Genomic DNA, 19967 nt, shown 5'->3' on the forward strand with positions numbered 1-19967 from the left:
GAGTGTGCTTCGGGACCAAGATACTACCATGGCTGCTATAATCAGCGCCAATCTTGAGAAAAATACAGCATGACATGAGGAGAGGTGAGGAGAAAAAAAGGCGACCCCCAGACTATGCTCCTGTAAGGAGAACAGTCTGGGAACAGGAAAAAACACCTCAGCAACATTAGCACATAAACAGTACAATCTACAACATGAACAAGACATTGCAACACGTGTGCGGAGTGGGGGATGGAGTTAGTCCAGCCCAGGCAAGCAGCCATCCGGTCCTGCAGCCATTATGGCGCTGGTCATAGACCCGCCTGTCAGACTGGGGGTACGAAGCGAAGCGGCGAAGGCGGGGGATGGGGTGTGGGGGGGATGCATATCTGTGTATGTGTAAGTTCATTTGTTTGTAGGCCTGGAGAGAGTCGCTAAGCCAGCATCATAATCTAGATGCCTCAGTCCGCAGGATTGTCATACCGATACACAGCAAGTTGCCATGGAGACAACCTTGATCAGGTCCATACAGAGTCAACAATCACCAGGTGTCTGGGGAGTCGGGAAAGGATCGCAAGAGCGGCTCACTGCAGTGCTCTTCCGGGAGATTTGTTGTTCCAACAGCGGCCTTGGCCAAGGCCAGTGCTGTTAGGGGGGTGCCGAAACAGATAAGATTGGGATTGTTTGGTCTTTGGGAGAGTAGCCCCATTCAATTTACACAGGCTATTCTCCTGGTCCATTTTGGTCTCTGAAACGATCAATTTGCCTTTGCAAAGCTGTGAGCTTCTCCATGATGTTATCCATATTGTGGTTCATAGACCCAGTCTGATTGCTGACAGCTCTGGCCACCGCTTCAATCATGACGGGCAGCCTTGCGGGGCTTAGGACAGCTGTCACCGTCTGCTTAATTCCTCGATAAACCAGGGCAATGCCTAATCCAATCAGCAGAAGACCTGTTATCATGGTGCCAAATAGGTAGATATCTTTAACGTCCTCCATGGAAAGAAGCGCCAGACACACGACCCGCCACCTCTCCCACGCGTCCATCGTGTAGCCAGCTGCGAACGTCCCGGCAGGGCAGTCAGGTTCCCCCGAACCCAAACTTTTCGTCGAGAAGATGGTGTCAATTGCGCTGATTCTGATTCTGATGAGCAAGACACCTAACCCCAGCTGCTCTCGACGAGCTGGATGCCGCCTTGCATGGCCGACACCGCCGTCATCACAGTTGTGCTATACAGTTGTGGTGTATAGTTGTGCTGTAGAGTTGTGCTATAGAGTTGTGCTGTCGAGTTGTGCTATAGAGTTGTGGTGTAGAGTTGTGGTGTAGAGATGTGCTGTAGAGTTGTGCTGTTGAGTTGTGGTGTAGAGTTGTGCTGTACAGTTGTGGTGTATAGTTGTGCTGTAGAGTTGTGCTATAGAGTTGTGCTGTCGAGTTGTGCTATAGAGTTGTGGTGTAGAGTTGTGGTGTAGAATTGTGCTGTCGAGTTGTGCTATAGAGTTGTGGTGTAGAGTTGTGGTGTAGAGTTGTGCAGTAGAGTTATGGTGTAGAGTTGTGCTGTTGAGTTGTGGTGTAGAGTTGTGGTGTAGAGTTGTGCAGTAGAGTTGTGGTGTAGAGTTGTGCTGTTGAGTTGTGGTGTAGAGTTGTGGTGTAGAGTTGTGGTGTAGAGTTGTGGTGTAGAGTTGTGCAGTAGAGTTGTGCAGTAGAGTTGTGCTGTTGAGTTGTTGCGTAGAGTTGTGGTGTATAGTTGTGCTGTAGAGTTGTGCAATAGAGTTGTGCTGTCGAGTTGTGCTATAGAGTTGTGGTGTAGAGTTGTGGTGTAGAGTTGTGCTGTAGAGTTGTGCTGTTGAGTTGTGGTGTAGAGTTGTGCTGTACAGTTGTGGTGTATAGCTGTGCTGTAGAGTTGTGCTATAGAGTTGTGCTGTCGAGTTGTGCTATAGAGTTGTGGTGTAGAGTTGTGGTGTAGAGTTGTGCTGTCGAGTTGTGCTATAGAGTTGTGGTGTAGAGTTGTGGTGTAGAGTTGTGCAGTAGAGTTATGGTGTAGAGTTGTGCTGTTGAGTTGTGGTGTAGAGTTGTGGTGTAGAATTGTGCAGTAGAGTTGTGCAGTAGAGTTGTGCTGTTGAGTTGTGGTGTAGAGTTGTGCTATAGAGTTGTGGTGTAGATTTGTGCTGTATAGTTGTGGTGTAGAGTTGTGGTGTAGAGTTGTGGTGTAGAGTTGTGGTGTAGAGTTGTGCAGTAGAGTTGTGCAGTAGAGTTGTGCAGTAGAGTTGTGCTGTTGAGTTGTGCTGTTGAGTTGTGCTGTTGAGTTGTGGTGTAGAGTTGTGCTGTATAGTTGTGGTGTAGAGTGTAGAGTTGTGGTGTAGAGTTGTGGTGTAGAGTTATGCAGTAGAGTTGTGGTGTAGAGTTGTGGTGTATAGTTATGCAGTAGAGCTGTGGTGTAGAGTTGTGGTGTAGAGTTGTGCAGTAGAGTTGTGGTGTAGAGTTGTGCTGTTGAGTTGTGGTGTAGAGTTATGCAGTAGAGTTGTGGTGTAGAGTTGTGGTGTATAGTTATGCAGTAGAGCTGTGGTGTAGAGTTGTGGTGTAGAGTTGTGCAGTAGAGTTGTGGTGTAGAGTTGTGCTGTATAGTTGTGGTGTAGAGTGTAGAGTTGTGGTGTAGAGTTGTGCAGTAGAGTTGTGGTGTAGAGTTGTGGTGTATAGTTATGCAGTAGAGTTGTGCAGTAGAGTTGTGCTGTTGAGTTGTGGTGTAGAGTTGTGCTATAGAGTTGTGGTGTAGAGTTGTGCTGTATAGTTGTGGTGTAGAGTGTAGAGTTGTGGTGTAGAGTTGTGGTGTAGAGTTATGCAGTAGAGTTGTGGTGTAGAGTTGTGGTGTATAGTTATGCAGTAGAGCTGTGGTGTAGAGTTGTGGTGTAGAGTTGTGCAGTAGAGTTGTGGTGTAGAGTTGTGCTGTATAGTTGTGGTGTAGAGTGTAGAGTTGTGGTGTAGAGTTGTGCAGTAGAGTTGTGGTGTAGAGTTGTGGTGTATAGTTATGCAGTAGAGTTGTGCAGTAGAGTTGTGCTGTTGAGTTGTGGTGTAGAGTTGTGCTATAGAGTTGTGGTGTAGAGTTGTGCTGTATAGTTGTGGTGTAGAGTGTAGAGTTGTGGTGTAGAGTTGTGGTGTAGAGTTATGCAGTAGAGTTGTGGTGTAGAGTTGTGGTGTATAGTTATGCAGTAGAGCTGTGGTGTAGAGTTGTGGTGTAGAGTTGTGCAGTAGAGTTGTGGTGTAGAGTTGTGCTGTTGAGTTGTGTTGTAGAGTTGTGGTGTAGAGTTGTGCAGTAGAGTTGTGGTGTAGAGTTGTGGTGTATAGATATGCAGTAGAGTTGTGCAGTAGAGTTGTGCAGTAGAGTTGTGCAGTAGAGTTGTGTTGTATAGTTGTCCAGTCATTTATTTTATACATTTGCAATTTGAATAAACAATACGTCTCACATATTTCAACAGGACATCTTGATTTAATATTTATTATGAATTTCTTCAATAACCAGTGAAGCTTGAGTGATCAAGAATATTGCAATATATATCCACAGTATTCCTGCGCCCCATGACGCTTTGCGCAAATTATGGGTGTAACTTCCGTTAAACTGTAAACAATCAGTGAAAGACTAGCTCTATGGATGCAATAATATATATATATATATATATTTAAACCGTGTAGGATGACATATATTATTCTACTCATCCTTCAACCATTGAACATTAAAAGGACATTTAAAAGTGTAAAAGCATCAACAAGGTACCTTCAACAGACCTTGAATAATCTCTGAAAAAGCATATTTCCACAGCAAAATCGGTCGGTTAAATATCATTGTGGTAATCTGTATTATTATGTAACATACGTTGCCTTAATAATAAAAAAAAATGTTTTACTTCAGCATTGCGTGATACTATTTCAAAGTGATTTCATTCATTTTGACAGATAATAAATTGTATTTACCTGTGAAACCAAACCTGGAAAGAGATGTGAGGATTTGGGGAGGATTCCAGTGAATTATTAATGATATACATCGTAAATTAAATCGGGAGAACAGACCACAAATGTGCAGTATATGTTGACCTTTATCATACTATTACAGCGAAATTCAAAAGGAAAAAAGAAAATAATCATGAGGAAAAGAATGCAGAGCTCTTACTATAGATATTCTTGTTATAACATGTCACGTTAAAATACCAAGTGTTATGTTATTCTCATGTTATTCTTAGATAAAACATGAAAGAAAACTGATAGCTCATTAAGTCAAACTGACGGATCAGCTTTATTTGTAGGGCAACCTTATGATTTGAAATGATTCGTTTCAGTCTTTTTTAATGGAAGTTCCCCAAACCGGAAGTGCCGCCCATAATTCAAAACGCAGTAAACCTTTTCCTTTAATTCCTTCATCCTCATTTTCTTCCCTCACATTATAATAGTGTGTAGCTGAAGACAGGAGGAATGGAAACAAGGAAGCACAAATAATATACGAGAAGCACTTCAGGTGATATTAGTGAGTGAAGTTCGCCATCTACTGTTCAGAAGCATGAAGAGCATCTGGAGCCTGTGTGTGTGTGTGTGTGTGTGTGTGTGTGTGTGTGTGTGTGTGTGTGTGTGTGTGTGTGTGTGTGTGTGTGTGTGTGTGTGTGTGTGAGAGAGAGATTTGATTTTTAAACAAACAATTTTATTCCATACAATCAATTTCAAAAAATCCTACACTATACACCTCAAATAAACAAAAGAGAAAAAGATAAATCCCCTTCCATCACAGCACGGAAAATGTTTTTGTAGCACCACTGCATTTCAAAAGATGTCATATCATTCATTAATTTATAATGCTTAAAGTCAACAACAATTCGAGATTTAACATAGGCTTTAAATAGACACATAATATCTTGGCCAAGTCTATTCTCGATTCTATTTTTCCTGCTTATATAGATTGCAAGTTTTGCTTGACCAATCACAAAGTTGATCATCTGCCATTTTACTCTTTGCTTTTGGCTATACCCTGCCCCCAAAATAAAAGCATTATGCGTGAACTTTTCTTTAAATTTTGAAAACACTTGACTCAGTAAAACTAAAAGTGATTTCCCACGTGGAAAGAAACTATATGGGGATATATGCGCATATATGAAACCTATATGCAGTTTATATGCACATATATGCTACATATATACAGAATATATGCACATATATGCTAACATATATGCTGCATATATGCGTATATATGGCACATATAGGCAAAACTGAGGTGCATATATGTGCATACACAGGCCATATAGGTCTCCTGTATTGCTTCTTTATATCCACATATAAGCCCTATATGTGCATACATGTCTCCTAGCTCATAGCAGGATCTGGTCATTTTTTAGCTCATACCTCACTTTGGCAACTGTCATACATGATGCCTAGCTCATATTTTCTATTATCAAGGCAATAAGAACTAAATAAAAAAAGAAATTATGCAAGAACTGTATGTGCAAACATGTGAAATTGGTATCACATGTAATTGGCATGTTATGGAATTTAATTATGGCAATTAAGTGAGAGGAGATGGAAAGCTATGGGAAAGCCATTTACAAGGTCAATTCTTTCTTGTATGAAGATAGTGGAAAAGAAGGAAATAACAAAATGGTTTGTCGTTTTTTTATTTTGTCAATCAAGCCCTTTTTCCAATTTCAGGTCACTTCCAGATTCACATTACAGCTCATAGGCCTACACATCCACACATTCACCGTTACATCCACCAAATGCAATGCAAAATGCAATGTTTTCTGTATTGTCTTAATGCAGTTTCTAGATGAATATGGCTGAAAGGTCATTACAGTCTAAATGTAGCAACAACAAAAAAAAAGAACATAGAACATACATTCAAGTAATCATCATCATCATCATCATCATCATCATCATCATCATCATCATCATCATCATCATCATCATCATCCCATCTATCTGAGCATTTCACTGTGGTTAATGAATTTGAAGACAAGCATGTATTTTAGTCTGTAAAGTTTTAAAAAAATCGAAAAGCCCAAAGATCTGTATCTCTGCTAAATGAATTTAATATGTTTGCGATGCCATTTATCTTTTCTTTTCATTTCTTTTCTTTTCTTTTTGTCCAAATTATTGTTGTTTCAAGTTATACTCATCAAATGTGAAAATGTGTAAAAGAAATGTGTCAAGAACTTGATATCAAACTCTGTAATTTTGAAAATTAAAAAAAAAAACTCCACTCTGCTGCTACCATGGCTGCTACAGCGCCGCGTAGTTGATGAGTCATGACGTCACCCGCCTGACGTTTGACGATTCGCGCCGAAAGATATCGGCTGGGAGTGAAAATGGCGATGGAGCGTTGGAGATCTGCTATGTCCCACTTACCATCAATCGTAAGTATTCATAATTTTAATATTTATTAGCAGGGTTTTTTCTGTAGATGGATATTGCGGTGGCAGAGAAGTATAAACTTAGAAATTGTATGGGCTGAAAGTTTAACACGTTTTGGCAAAATAAATGCTATGTTGTTAGCTGGTAGTGTGGGTGCTCATAGCCGTTGATAAGATTCAAATTAGAATTATATTTATTTGTCTCTTTCTGGAGGAATTCGTAGAGGGTTCACAAAAGTCATGGCCTAGAGAATACAGTTCATGAGTACACACACTTCTCTGCCTTCAACGGCTCAAGAAGGCAATCGGCTCTAGAAAAAAAACCTGGGGAATTTGAATTTGGGAGAAATATATATATGTTTTAATTGCGTTCACAAACAGGTTTCCTCTGCAGAGCCTTATGAATGGGCTTTGGAGGGTTGTAGCTTGCGTTCACAGCTGCAGGAAATGTCTTTCGAAGAGTAACGTTAGAGTTGCTGGGTGCTATTTTGATTTAGTGATTGTAATTGTTTTTTTTTATATATAACCTCTTTCTAGAAATCCCTCAAATGAAAAGTGACCTCGCCATTATTGCTCAAAAGGTAAGTTCCTCTGTTTTTCATTGCTTTTTAAAATTGTTTCTCAAGCAGATCTGTAGAGACTTGTGATGTTGGGCTGATTGATAGTGTTAATTATTTGATGTATTTGCACTTTAATTTATTGAAGAGAATAACTATATTTTTCTTCTATGAACAAGACTGGAAGGAGTCCTGTGGAGGATCTAGATTCCCCCTTCTCGACTTTTGGAGAAGTGCAACCGGTGAGTAACCCCCTTGCATTTGTCTTTATTTATTTAGTTTACTTGTTACTCAAACAGAGCTATATGGATTTTTATGATGTTTGGCTGATTACTTTTGCATGTAACTTTAATTTATTGACATGTTTGATGTTTTCCAAGCCCCCCCTGTAAATAAGAATCTATAGTGGCTTGCTTGGATGAATAAAAATTGTTGTGGAGTTTTACTAAGTTTCTTTCTTCTCTAAGACTCCAGAGAGGAGACCGAGCCATTTAAAGAGAGTCCCATGGTGACTGAGTGCTTTCGAGAGACACCACAGGTGTGTGTAACCCTTTTATACCTCAGATTTTTCTGTACTTATTTTACCTAACCCTCCTGCACCCCTTCGCTCCTCTCCACCCACTGTCTTCTCCTTCCCTACTCTCCATCCAACCTCCTCCTCCCTATTATTATATTATTATTATTATTAACTATTGGGAAGCTAAAAATAAGAATCAATATGAAACATAAAAACCTTTCTAAAAGTTGCCAATAAATTAATATTGTGATGTGAAATTATTTTTCAGATTGAAGTTATAAAGGGCTCTGGGGTGTTTTGCCAGGCCTTGCCACCTCTGCTACTGCCATGGTGTGGAATCTGCTGCTGGGCACCTTTTGATTTGGAGACTTTGCTAAAAAGCAACCTGAATGGTACAAAACAACATGTTCCTAATCTCTTCTGTCCTTGCAAAAAAAACAAACAAGTCAGTCATATTCTGTGGAATAAATTATGTTTGTGTGCGGGCATACCATTGCTTTTTTACTTGCCATTTTTGTATTTCCTTGCACCTCAAATAAAAGTGATGTGTATATAAAAAATAATCTCTTGTTTTCACCACCTTCATTTTACCCCCCTTTCATAATAATTTTGAAATATTACTTTAAGGTGGGAAGCCAACCAGAGGGGATGGGGAGCAGCTGGTCGCCCTTGACCAAGTCAAAAAGGCAGCCATTATTGGTGAGTAAATGCATAATGCGTTGAGAAGGGAAAACAAAACTTTGAAGACTTTATAAGTTCACTACTTTAACCATAGCCTACTTGTATCAATGTTTATTAGGTATCAATGGAGACTGTATTAGATAGGGCACCCATTATTGTTACTGTATCTGCTTGTAACCTATAATACTAATTCATTGCTTGCTCATTTCTTGATCCTACCTTTCCTTTTCTAAAGCCACATTTCTGAATTTTTCCTATCCATGAATTTTCTCTGCTTTGGATGCACATGATTGACTGTGTGACTGTCAACAATGCAGTCCCCATGACGGACGTGCATATGAAAGAACGATGCTGCTAGAAAAAAGGGGGGGTGATGTTTCCAATCAGAATTTCTTTCAGATTTAGCAGAATCCAATCAGAATCTTCCAATTGACGTGTTTACATGACGCATTTTTTATTATGATCAGCCCTTTATCCAAAATATGTGTCCAATCGCAGCTGTACTGTAAGCACTTTGGGTTCCTGATGAAGCACTATATTATTATTATTATACTGTCTTATTATTTTTGTCTTCTCTAGATGCTACATTGAAGAAGTGGCCGACAGCCAGCTGAGGACAGATAGGCACATCTATCAATTCGAAGCTCACAGAGCTGAGAAGATCAACAAGATAAATTGGGGTTTTTTCTGTTCATTTTATTTTTTTATTTTTGTTCTTGTAATATTTGATTGTTCTTAAGTAAATAAGTAATTAAAATTTTTACATCTTGGGCTATTATTTATGTTGCCTAGTAGCTATGGATTTTAATAATAATACTAATATATAGGTAACATATAGCTGCATATATGCACCTATATAGGTACATATATGCACATATATATATGCACCTATATAGGTACATATATGCAGCTATATATGCACCTATATAGGTACATATATGCACCTATATAGGTACATATATGCACCTATATAGGTACATATATGCAACCATATAGGTACATATATGCACCTATATAGGTGCATATATAGCTGCATATATGTACCTATATAAGTACATATATGCACGTATATATGTGTACATATATGCACATATATATGTACACATATATGTACATATATGTGCATATATGCACATATATGTACATATATGTACAAAACGGAAAATGTCACACATATTAAAATCCTATATCAAAACCTATATTAAAACATATATGTTTATATAGGTTTTTTTCCATGTGGGTTAAGTTTCTAAACACATTCTAAAAAACAATGACAAACTGTTTCCCTTAAACCACAAAACACACAGTTATCATTAACACTTGGATTAATAACAGAAATAAATGCATTAACTGCCACAGAACCGTGTACAATTCTCCATTGTAAGTCTCCAGATTTCTTAATCAATGGTGGTTTATAAAACACTCTCCAAAATGGTTTTGTTTTCTCACCCATCCCAAGCTTCTCCTTTCAGACTGTATCAACTCTCCCATTTATAGCAACTCTATTAAAAACTTATATAGAACTTTCCCCTCTACTATATCCAAGTCTTGCAGCTCGTGAAGGTCCAGCAAAGGATCTGACATATCCTTCAAGTCCGGAGTAATTCTAATTTTCGGAACAGGATCTATTTTATCAGGAACTTCCAAACCCTTTACAAAATCCTTAAGTAGTGTAATTTCCTCATCCGTGAGCTTCTTCCTCCACTTTTCTACTATTGTTCCTGTGTAGCGAATTGACCTTTGCCCCAGCACAAGAGCTACTGCTGCAACATCGCTTAAAACAGGGCCAGCGACACTGACATTGTGCCTCAGTTTCACAGTTCCAGAGGCACACAACTTCTGAGAGAGGCCTGGTACCTCATCCGTTACATCTAGACGAGCTCCTTTGACTAAAGGCTCCTCTAAAAGCCAAAATAAAGAGTCTGAATTGTCCATTCTCTTGAGAGTGAAGAGTCCCCACATTTTAAAAAGTCCACAATAAAAAGGAGATACATCATTCAGGTTCAACTTCCTGTAATCCATAAAAAGGAGGCCAACATCAAGTCCAAGTCCCTCCACCCTTTGTAGGATGACCTTGGTCAAGTTCCTCCACACCAGATCATCTGGGCCTGTTAAAAATCTCTGAATGAATTGTAAACGAAATGCTTGGCAAATGGATCAAACCCTGACCATCTTCATCCTTAGGAAGAAACAATACACTTTGTGGAATCCAGTGCAATCAATCCCAAAAATGCTTTGCAGCTGAGATAATAACCCTATGGGTGGATCCACACAGAACAGTTTATGCCAGAGTATCAAAGCTACCAAATTATTCACTATCAACACTCTTCCCCTAAAAGATAATTGTGAATGAATCCACTTCCATTTAGCCAGTCTACCTACCATCTTCTCTACCACCCCATCCCAATTCTTTTGTTGTGTAATTGTATCTCCAAGGTAAACTCCCAAATATTTGAAACCTCACTTTTTCCAGCATTTAATATATCAGGTAGAACTGGTAGACCTTGCTTTTTTCCTAAAGCCAGTGCTTCACTCTTTTTTCCCAGTTTACTTTAGCAGCTGAGATAACTCCAAAGTCTTTTATAATACCCTCCATTTGGTTAATATCTCGATGCCAATTAACCATGATCATAACATCATCAGCATAAGCTGAAACTTTAAATATATCACCATGGTGCAAAGAAAAACCTTCAAATTTGATCGTAATTTATTCAACAAAGGGCTCAATAGCCAAAGAATATAACATTCCCGATATTGGACAACACTGTCTAATGCCCCTAAAAACCTCAAAAGGGGCACTCAAACCAAACTTTGAACATATTAATAAATTCCAATCCAAGATCAAAAGCTTTTAAAGTTTTCCAAAGATAATCTGTGCTCGACTCTGTCAGACGACTTTTCTTGATCGACAGAAACAAGACCCAAATCAACACTAGAAAGATTGCAAATATTTAAAATATCCTGTATAAGGCAAACATTATCTAAAATAGATCTTCCCTGGAACAATATGGATGACTTCCCCCATCACCTTTTTCAGCCTATTAGCCAGAGCTTTAGAGAATATTTTCAGGTCAGAGCATAGAAAGCTCACTGGTCTCCAGTTCTTTATATCTTGTAGATTACCTTTTTTAGGTAACAAGGTAATCACCGCTCTTCTGCAGCTTAGAGGCAACAGCCCCTCAGTTAGGCTCTCATTGAGAACAGCCAACAGGTCATTACCTAAAACTGCCCAGAACTCTCTGTAAAACTCCACAGGGAGCCCATCCATGCCAGGGGCTTTACCCCCTTCCATCACTTTCAGAGCACACAGCGCCCGCTTCAGCTCCACGTTTGAGCTCTCTGAAACACTGGGTAGACCTTCATAGAAGTGAGCAGACAGATCATCATCCTCAACATACTCACTGCTGTACAGCCCAGTATAGAACCGTACGGCCCTCTTTCTTATCCCCGAGGGTTCTGTTAGCTCACGCCCATCTTCAGAACACAAACAGTGAATGCAACGACTCTGACCATTCTTTCTCTCAAGACTGAAAAAGAACTTAGATGGGGCATCCATTTGTGAAAGGTTTAAAAAGCGAGATGAACCAATGCTCCTTGTGCCCTAACTCCTAATGAATCTATAAGAAAAGATTTTTTGGATTTAAGAGTCTCCATATATCTTTGATCTTTGGTAGCATCAGCCAAATCCTGCAATTCAACTATTTCAGTTTCTAACTTTTTCATAGATCGTGTTATGTCCCTGGTAACATTGAAAGTGTATTGCTTACAAAGCATCATTATTTTAACCTTCCCAACATCCCACCACTGACGCAGATCTTCAAACTCATCTTTTCTCATCTTAAAATTGTCCCAAAAAAACCCCAAAAAACATCTCTAAAATTCTTATCATTCAGCAAAGACGTGTTGAAATGCCAATATGCACTTCTGGCCTATGGGATTAAATTCCCGCCAAATGTATTGCGTCCACGGATCAAAAAATAACAAGCATGAAAAAAAACTTTAAACACATTAAAAAATATTTTTTACAAAACTTAAACTTGTGTTCATGCTTTCTTTAAAATTATGTTTTCCTTGGTTTTATTACTCTGTACTTTGCGCTCTCTTTCATTTTCTGCTCATAATTAATTTTTTTGTACGCTTGTGCTGTTTTTCTCTTCGCTCTTCTTTCCATGTTCTGCGCTTGCTCTTCCAAATGTTGCAGTTCGAGTTTCATGTAAATTAGGGCGGGCTTAAGCGTCACCATTGGTCCACTAGTTCTAGATTGACAGCTCCTCCTCTAGCCAATCAAACGAAGAGGGGAGTTGACGTCACTCCAATGCGACTCGCGCTACTGATGTTCTCTCGTAGCTACAGGTGAAGATAACCATCAGCTCAGCTGGCAAAAATCTTTCCGTGGCAGGACACCGTTAAACTGTATGTGTGCCTGCATCTCGATCTGTTACGTCTACCTGGCGATCCGTTATCGTTAAATTCGTCACCCTAACGACGACGACATGTTGTGTCGTCAGTTAACAATTGTGCCTGTCTGACGATCCATCATATTCACCTTTAATGCCCTGGCCTTACTTCTGGACCTTGCACTGTGAGCGTCGATCTCCTGCGAGCCACACAACAGTGTTTCATTAAAGAATTCCTGATTTGAACGAGAAGTTTGAATGACTCACTCATAAAGACAGTATAACTTGCCACCACCCACTGGCTGTTTTACTTTCATATTTAATCTATGACATGGAAGGGCGATGTCGGTCCTCCTGGGTGCAGAGTTTAGCTCCTCCAACCCTAATCAAACACACCTGAACCAGCTAATCATCCTCTTTAGGATTATTAATACTGCTAGCTAGGTTTTTATCGGAGTTGACGCTAAACTTTGCAGGACAGCGGCACTCCAGAAACGACGTTACCTATCCCTGATCTTTTCAATAATTTTCATGTTGCTGTATTAAAAATTGAAGCTATATTTAAAACATTAATCCTAAAGTAATATGCAATTATGTAGCTATGTAAATGAACACAATAACTATAATAAATCACTGCATATCAAATCCACCTGGTTTCTGTAATCTCCTCTGTACACAGGCCCGGATTGGCTAATCGGGAGCACCGGGAGAATTCCTGGTGGGCCGGTCTGTTTTATTGCCCAGGAGGGCCGGTGTTGTCATGGCACTGGGTTGAATGCTCCAGTCTCAGCGCAGCACCACTATTTTTTTATTATAATTTTCTCGCAGCCCCACAAAAAAAAAAGTCAGTTGTTAGAGATGTGCGAACAAAGAATAAGAGATGCAAAACATGGATAATAGGCGCAAAGGCGGCGCTGAAAAGGCCAGAATAATAAAACATCTCTAGAAACTCAAGCGGCCAAATAGCCTCAGAGCCGTACATACCATTGTGGTCTCCGAGGTCCGGACCTCGGTCATTTTTCTGAGTGTATAATGAACTTTGTGAAATAATTGCCTAATACTCTAATTTGGTGCTGCAATGATTCGCATATCGCGACGATAACCGACCTCATAATTTGAGCTGCTTCAGTAGCTACTCAACACCGCTCGTCGGCAATGGCAAAATGTTTGAGATGACCGATCAAAGCAAGCGGGATTTATGTTAACAGAAGCGCGAGCCGTGGCCGGAGAGCAGGAAGAGCAATAGCCTATTGCATACTATGCCCAGAAGGAGAATAACTTTATTACAATGGATTCCTATTTAACACAGATATACATGCTCTTTGCCAATGACAGTGGAAAAATAATATGCCCCCGAACCCAGATCACTTTTGGGACCTTTGTATTTATGTACGGCTATTGCACTGAATAGACAATTATATTTTTTGAAAAATACAATGAATTACAAGGCTGTACAGAACAGTGCACTATTGCAGACTTATATACTGAGGGTTTAATTACATTATTTTAATATAGTCGGTCGGGAACTAAAGTGGGCCGGTCTAAGGTATGAAACTCCAGGGCTGAAAACTAGTCCCACTCCGGCCCTGTCTGTACACTATAATTTTCATTAATCTTTTGTCAAATGGTACATCTAGTCTAGAATTAATTTACCAGGCTACCTAGGCTATATGATCGCTTAACAACAACAATTAAGAAAATATTTCAGGATGGCGTATTTAACTGTAATGGATCACCAGGTAGGCTGTGCGTTTTTTTCCCTTTTACAAAGGCTACAGGTTTATTTTAAATGTTAGTTGTTGTTGTTCTTTGTTTTACATACTCTGAACTGTACCACAAATGCCTTTGTATTTGTCTTGTACTTTTTGCACTGTATGCCTTGTTTGTAATGGAACTAAATAACATATATATATATATATATAAGGTAGGATGTGTGTACTAGCGTTGAAAGGTCAAAGTCCTAAATTCTTCAGACGGGTAAAATGGCCGTTTTTAACTTAATTTTTGCAAAGAAATGTAGTGTTTCAAAACTGCATGATGTTTTAGAGCTGCCTTAGCATATTAACATCATGAGCCAAGTATTGTTTAACACCAATTACCAGTGTGCGCATTAAAATGTAGGCTACCTCAAAAAAGAGGAATTTAATAATTTGTATATGTCCAGAGTTCAGATAGCTTTACTGCTTAAAAGTCCTTGTAAAGTTTAAAATAAACTGTTGTCTTCCCCTGTACGAGTGAGCATCAGTAGCGCGAGTCGCATTGGAGTGACGTCGACTCCCCTCTTCGATTGATTGGCTAGAGATGGAGCTGTCAATCTAGAACTAGTGGACCAATGGTGGCGCTTAAGCCCGCCCTAATTTACATGAAACTCGAACTGCAACATTTGGAAGAGCAAGCGCAGAACATGGAAAGAAGAGCGAAGAGAAAAATAGCACAAGCGTACAAAAAAATAAATTATGAGCAGAAAATGAAAGAGAGCGCAAAGTACAGAGTAATAAAACCAAGGAAAACATAATTTTAAAGAAAGCATGAACACAATTTAAAGTTTTGTGAAAATATTTTTTAATGTGTTTAAAGTTTTTATTCATGCTTGTTATTTTTTGATTCACGCTTATTATATTTTGATCCGTGGCCGCAATACATTTGGCGGGAATTTGATCCCATACTGGCCTTTATATTTGCTAAAAATACTTGACATATAACTAGACTGTGATCCGAAAAACCTACTGGAGCAATTACATTTTTTTTTTTACAATATTAAGGTGATGCTTATAACAATAAAACCTATCAATTCTGGCCAGGGATATAACATTTACCCTTGCATGTGCCCATGTATATTGTTTGACATCATTATTAACCCCCCGCCATATGTCACATAAACCGTGAGTCTCACCCAGCTTGCATATCACACGAGCTGAAGCGGTTCTACGTGATATCGATCCAATACATAGTTTTCTGTGCAATTAAAATCTCCCCCTAAAAACAAATAATCATCATCATTATAATCCTGCAAAATACTATTAACATTGTTAAACAAATAAACTCTTTCAGCCCCACTCGTTGGAGCATATAAAAAAAAAAAAAAAAAAAAAATTGAATCTTTCAAATTTTGCTTTTAACAGCATGAGTCATGTTTCAATTCATATGAAATAGGTAGGAAATTTTTAGCAAAAAGTACAGCCACCCCTCCTCTGACTGAACTCATGTGAGAAAGCACTACTTCCCCATCCCACTCCTTTTCCCAATCGGTTTCATTAAAACTATGACTGTAGGTGTCTTGAACCATCATAACATCCAAGCTCTTTTGTCTGATTAACTCAAAAAGTACTGCTCTTTTCCGTATCCTTGCACCATTCAAATTCAGAGTACCTATCCTTATCGTACTCATTAAATAGTGTAATATCAAAAGATATAAAGCAAACAACAACTTAAAATAACAAAATTACTCATGTCTGTTCAAAACCATCCTCAGTTTTTTTTTTGTAGTTTCATCTTAGACACTAATTTCTCCAACCTGAACATTTCTTGACCAGTGAAATGCTCCTCATTTGTATTTGTAACTGAATCTATGAATATTTTACGATCAGGAAAATATTCCTCAACCTGGACGTTTTTCATATTCTTTGTTTTAAGAAGGAATAATCATATTTTTCCAAATGTGTACACACCTTGATGATCGTACTGTCCATTTACTGTCCACAGCACTGGTCCCAGAAGAAGCAGCACTGGTCCCAGCAGAAGACACACGTCCAAGCAGAAGCAGCACTGGTCCCAGCAGAACCAGCACTGGTCCCAGCAGAAGCAGCACTGGTCCCATCAGAAGCAGCACTGGTCCCAGCAGAAGCAGCACTGGTCCCAGCAGAAGCAGCACTGGTCCCAGCAGAAGCAACACTGGTCCCCGCAGAAGCAACACTGGTCCCAGCAGAAGCAGCACTGGTCCCAGCAGAAGCAACACTGGTCCCAGCAGCAGCAGCTCTGGTCCCAGCAGAATCAGCACTGGTCCCAGCAGAAGCAGCACTGGTCCCAGCAGAAGCAGCACTGGTCCCAGCAGAAGCAGCACTGGTCCCAGCGGAAGCAGCACTGGTCCCAGCAGAAGCACCACTGGTCCCAGCAGAAGCAACACTGGTTCCAGCAGAAGCAGCACTGGTCCCAGCAGAAGCAGCACTGGTCCCAGCAGAAGCAGCACTGGTCCCAGCAGAAGACACACGTCCCAGCAGAAGCAGCACAGGTCCCAGCAGAAGAATCACTGGTCCCAGCAGAAGCCGCACTGGTCCCAGCAGAAGCAACACTGGTCCCAGCAGAAGCAGCACTGGTCCCAGCAGAAGACACACGTCCCAGCAGAAGCAGCACTGGTCCCAGCAGAAGCAACACTGGTTCCAGCAGAAGCAGCACTGGTCCCAGCAGAAGCAACACTGGTCCCAGCAGAAGCAGCACTGGTCCCAGCAGAAGCAACACTGGTCCCAGCAGAAGCAGCACTGGTCCCAGCAGAAGCAACACTGGTTCCAGCAGAAGCAGCACTGGTCTCAGCAGAAGCAGCACTGGTCCCAGCAGAAGCAACACTGGTCCCACCAGAAGACACACGTCCCAGCAGAAGCAGCACTGGTCCCAGCAGATGCAGCACTGGTCCCAGCAGAAGCAACACTGGTCCCAGCAGAAGCAGCACTGGTCCCAGCAGAAGCAACACTGGTCCCAGCAGAAGCAGCACTGGTCCCAGCAGAAGCAGCACTGGTCCCATCAGAAGCAGCACTGGTCCCAGTAGAAGCAGCACTGGTCCCAGCAGAAGCAACACTGGTCCCAGCAGAAGCAGCACTGGTCCCAGCAGAAGCAGCACTGGTCCCAGCAGAAGCAGCACTGGTCCCAGCAGAAGCAGCACTGTTCCCAGCAGAACCAGCACTGGTCCCATCAGAAGCAGCACTGGTCCCAGCAGAAGCAGCACTGGTCCCAGCAGAAGCAGCACTGGTCCCAGCAGAAGCAACACTGGTCCCCGCAGAAGCAACACTGGTCCCAGCAGAAGCAGCACTGGTCCCAGCAGAAGCAACACTGGTCCCAGCAGCAGCAGCTCTGGTCCCAGCAGAATCAGCACTGGTCCCAGCAGCAGCAGCACTGGTCCCAGCAGAAGCAGCACTAGTCCCAGCAGAAGCAACACTGGTCCCAGCAGAAGCTGCACTGGTCCCAGCAGAAGCAGCACTGGTCCCAGCAGAAGCACCACTGGTCCCAGCAGAAGCAACACTGGTCCCAGCAGAAGCAACACTGGTCCCAGCAGAAGCAACACTGGTCCCAGCAGAAGCAACACTGGTCACAGCAGAAGCAGCACTGGTCCCAGCAGAAGCAACACTGGTCCCAGCAGAAGCAGCACTGGTCCCAGCAGAAGCAACACTGGTCCCAGCAGAAGCAGCACTGGTCCCAGCTGAAGCAGCACTGGTCCCAGCAGAAGCAATCTCACCCATCCTTTCATTATCTACAGTTTCAGTATCATTAACTTTCTCAGTACATGCACTTATAATATATCCCTCTTTTCCACATCGGAAACATTTCATAATATCAGAGGTAACAAAAACCACATACTCAAAACCACCAACCCTAAATTTGAAAGCCACATTCAATTCATCTGCATCTTTCTTCAAAACCATAAAAACCTGATGTCTAAAACAAACGACATGCTTGTGTAACGGTGGTTTACAGCCAAACGGGATCTTTTTCATTTGGGACACTATTTTACCATGGCTGCGTTCCAAACCGCATACTTCCCTACTATTTAGTATGGCAAAAAAAGTATGTATGAATCCAAAAGAGTAGGCGAGAATTACCTGGGTGACGTACTAATTATCGCGAGATTCGGACTTAAGTGCGTTCGAACATGCCTACTTTCTACTATATAGTAGGCGAAAACAGTACGTAAAGGAAGCAGTACGTTCTAAACATCAGTATTCATAAAAGAGTAGGGGAGAAGTTCCCGGATGGCTTACTGCTTCCGGCCCGTTTTTTGAGTGCTCAACCGATGGATACTCTTCTATCCCAGGAGGCCACGCGAGAGGATACGTCATAAAAAAGAAGAAGAAGGATAGGTCATACTCGAACATGACGCAAATGATGACGGACGAGAGCGTTTTCAAATGTGAGTATTAGATATTACAAATCAAATGACCGCATGTGTTGAACTACTTTACAGTAAACTGTTGAATTGTTGAAGGTTTAAAGACGCTATATAGTATGGTAAATTTGTGATTTTGCTGTGAATTGAAATTTTTGCTGTTATTATGTATAAGTTAGCTAACAGAGGAGCTCCAGTAAGGACACATACGTCTCCAAAGTGGATTTGCATACATTTTAAACCGTATGCATCTTAAATACAATTACTAAATGTCTATTTAATATCTGGTAAGAAAATCTAATATACGAATTGCATATTTCTACGTCTAATAGATATGAAATAGACTTCTGAGTTATGTATGTGTACTATTGTTTAAGATAATTCACTGTTGTCAACAATGTTTCATTAGACGAATATTTAATAAATGTACATAAAGTAACTAAACATAAGTAATCTATTTCATCTGTCCATTAGTACTGTTGAAAAATTGTGGAACATTTATGATCAACATGTAAATGTAGTATTGAGCTTATAAATCACAGAGGTAATGTGAGTCTTGCCTGGATGTTACAGGGACGGATGAGCACACACATCTGCTTATCCGGTGGAGAGTGACTCATGAAGCGCTCTTCACCGGAAAGCAGAATGCTGCCATCAAAGGCTTTGAGTGAGTGTACAGAAATAATTAAAAATTTATTGAATTGTTTATTTGTAGTATATTTCAACAGAGATATTACAGCACTCTTCTGATCCTTGATTTCTCTGCATTTGCTGCAGATCTTTTGTGGAGGAGCAGGACCTACAAGGCAGGGTGACGGCAGCATTTGTAAAAAAAAAAAAGGGAAAACCTTAAACAAAAATACAAAGTAAGATCATTTTGTAACTTCTAATACAGAAATGAAATGATTAAATATTGTGCTGTTAAAATGACTGCTTTTGTATCATGCTTGTGCATTTTTGTAGGATCTGAAATGTCCGCAGACAGGGGTGAGCACTGAGGATGGAGGGGTCACAGCAGCGTCCTGGAACTGCCATGGATGAGGCATTTGGGGGAAGACCCTCCATCACTCCTCCTTCCCTCGTTGCCTCATGTGGGCCGGATGTTGCTGTGGCCTCTTCATCCTCTTCATCCTCTTCATCCTCAGTGAGGCCAGAGCCAGCAAGAGCCAGGAAAAGGGTGAAAGATCTGGAGGACCTGATCCAGGAGATGGAGGAGAGGGAAGAGGAGAGAGAGAGGAAGGCAGCTGAGAGGGAGGAGAGACTGTCGAGAGAAATGGAGGAGGAGAAGGAGGACAGAAGAGAACGGGAGAGACGAGAGAGAGACGAAAGACAAGAAAGAGAATTAAGAGAAAGCGAAGAGAGAT

At 40.9% G+C, this 19967-nt stretch overlaps 2 long non-coding RNA genes across 2 annotated transcripts; both read left to right on the forward strand.

Moving 5' to 3' along the window:
- The first annotated feature begins 6697 nt into the window (after positions 1-6697).
- On the forward strand, positions 6698-7439 carry LOC143748440 (uncharacterized). The gene is made up of 3 exons (XR_013206787.1): positions 6698-6941; positions 7097-7159; positions 7385-7439. It is a non-coding gene; the product is annotated as an uncharacterized LOC143748440 (long non-coding RNA).
- Positions 7440-19176: 11737 nt separating this feature from the next.
- On the forward strand, positions 19177-19634 carry LOC143748441 (uncharacterized). Its single transcript, XR_013206788.1, has 3 exons — positions 19177-19270; positions 19381-19469; positions 19567-19634. It is a non-coding gene; the product is annotated as an uncharacterized LOC143748441 (long non-coding RNA).
- The last annotated feature ends 333 nt before the right edge of the window (positions 19635-19967 follow it).

The sequence above is a fragment of the Siphateles boraxobius genome, unplaced genomic scaffold (genome assembly GCF_051911475.1).
Source record: "Siphateles boraxobius isolate OS27281-9 unplaced genomic scaffold, OSU_SipBor_1 234, whole genome shotgun sequence".
In the NCBI taxonomy this organism is placed as follows: domain Eukaryota; kingdom Metazoa; phylum Chordata; class Actinopteri; order Cypriniformes; family Leuciscidae; genus Siphateles; species Siphateles boraxobius.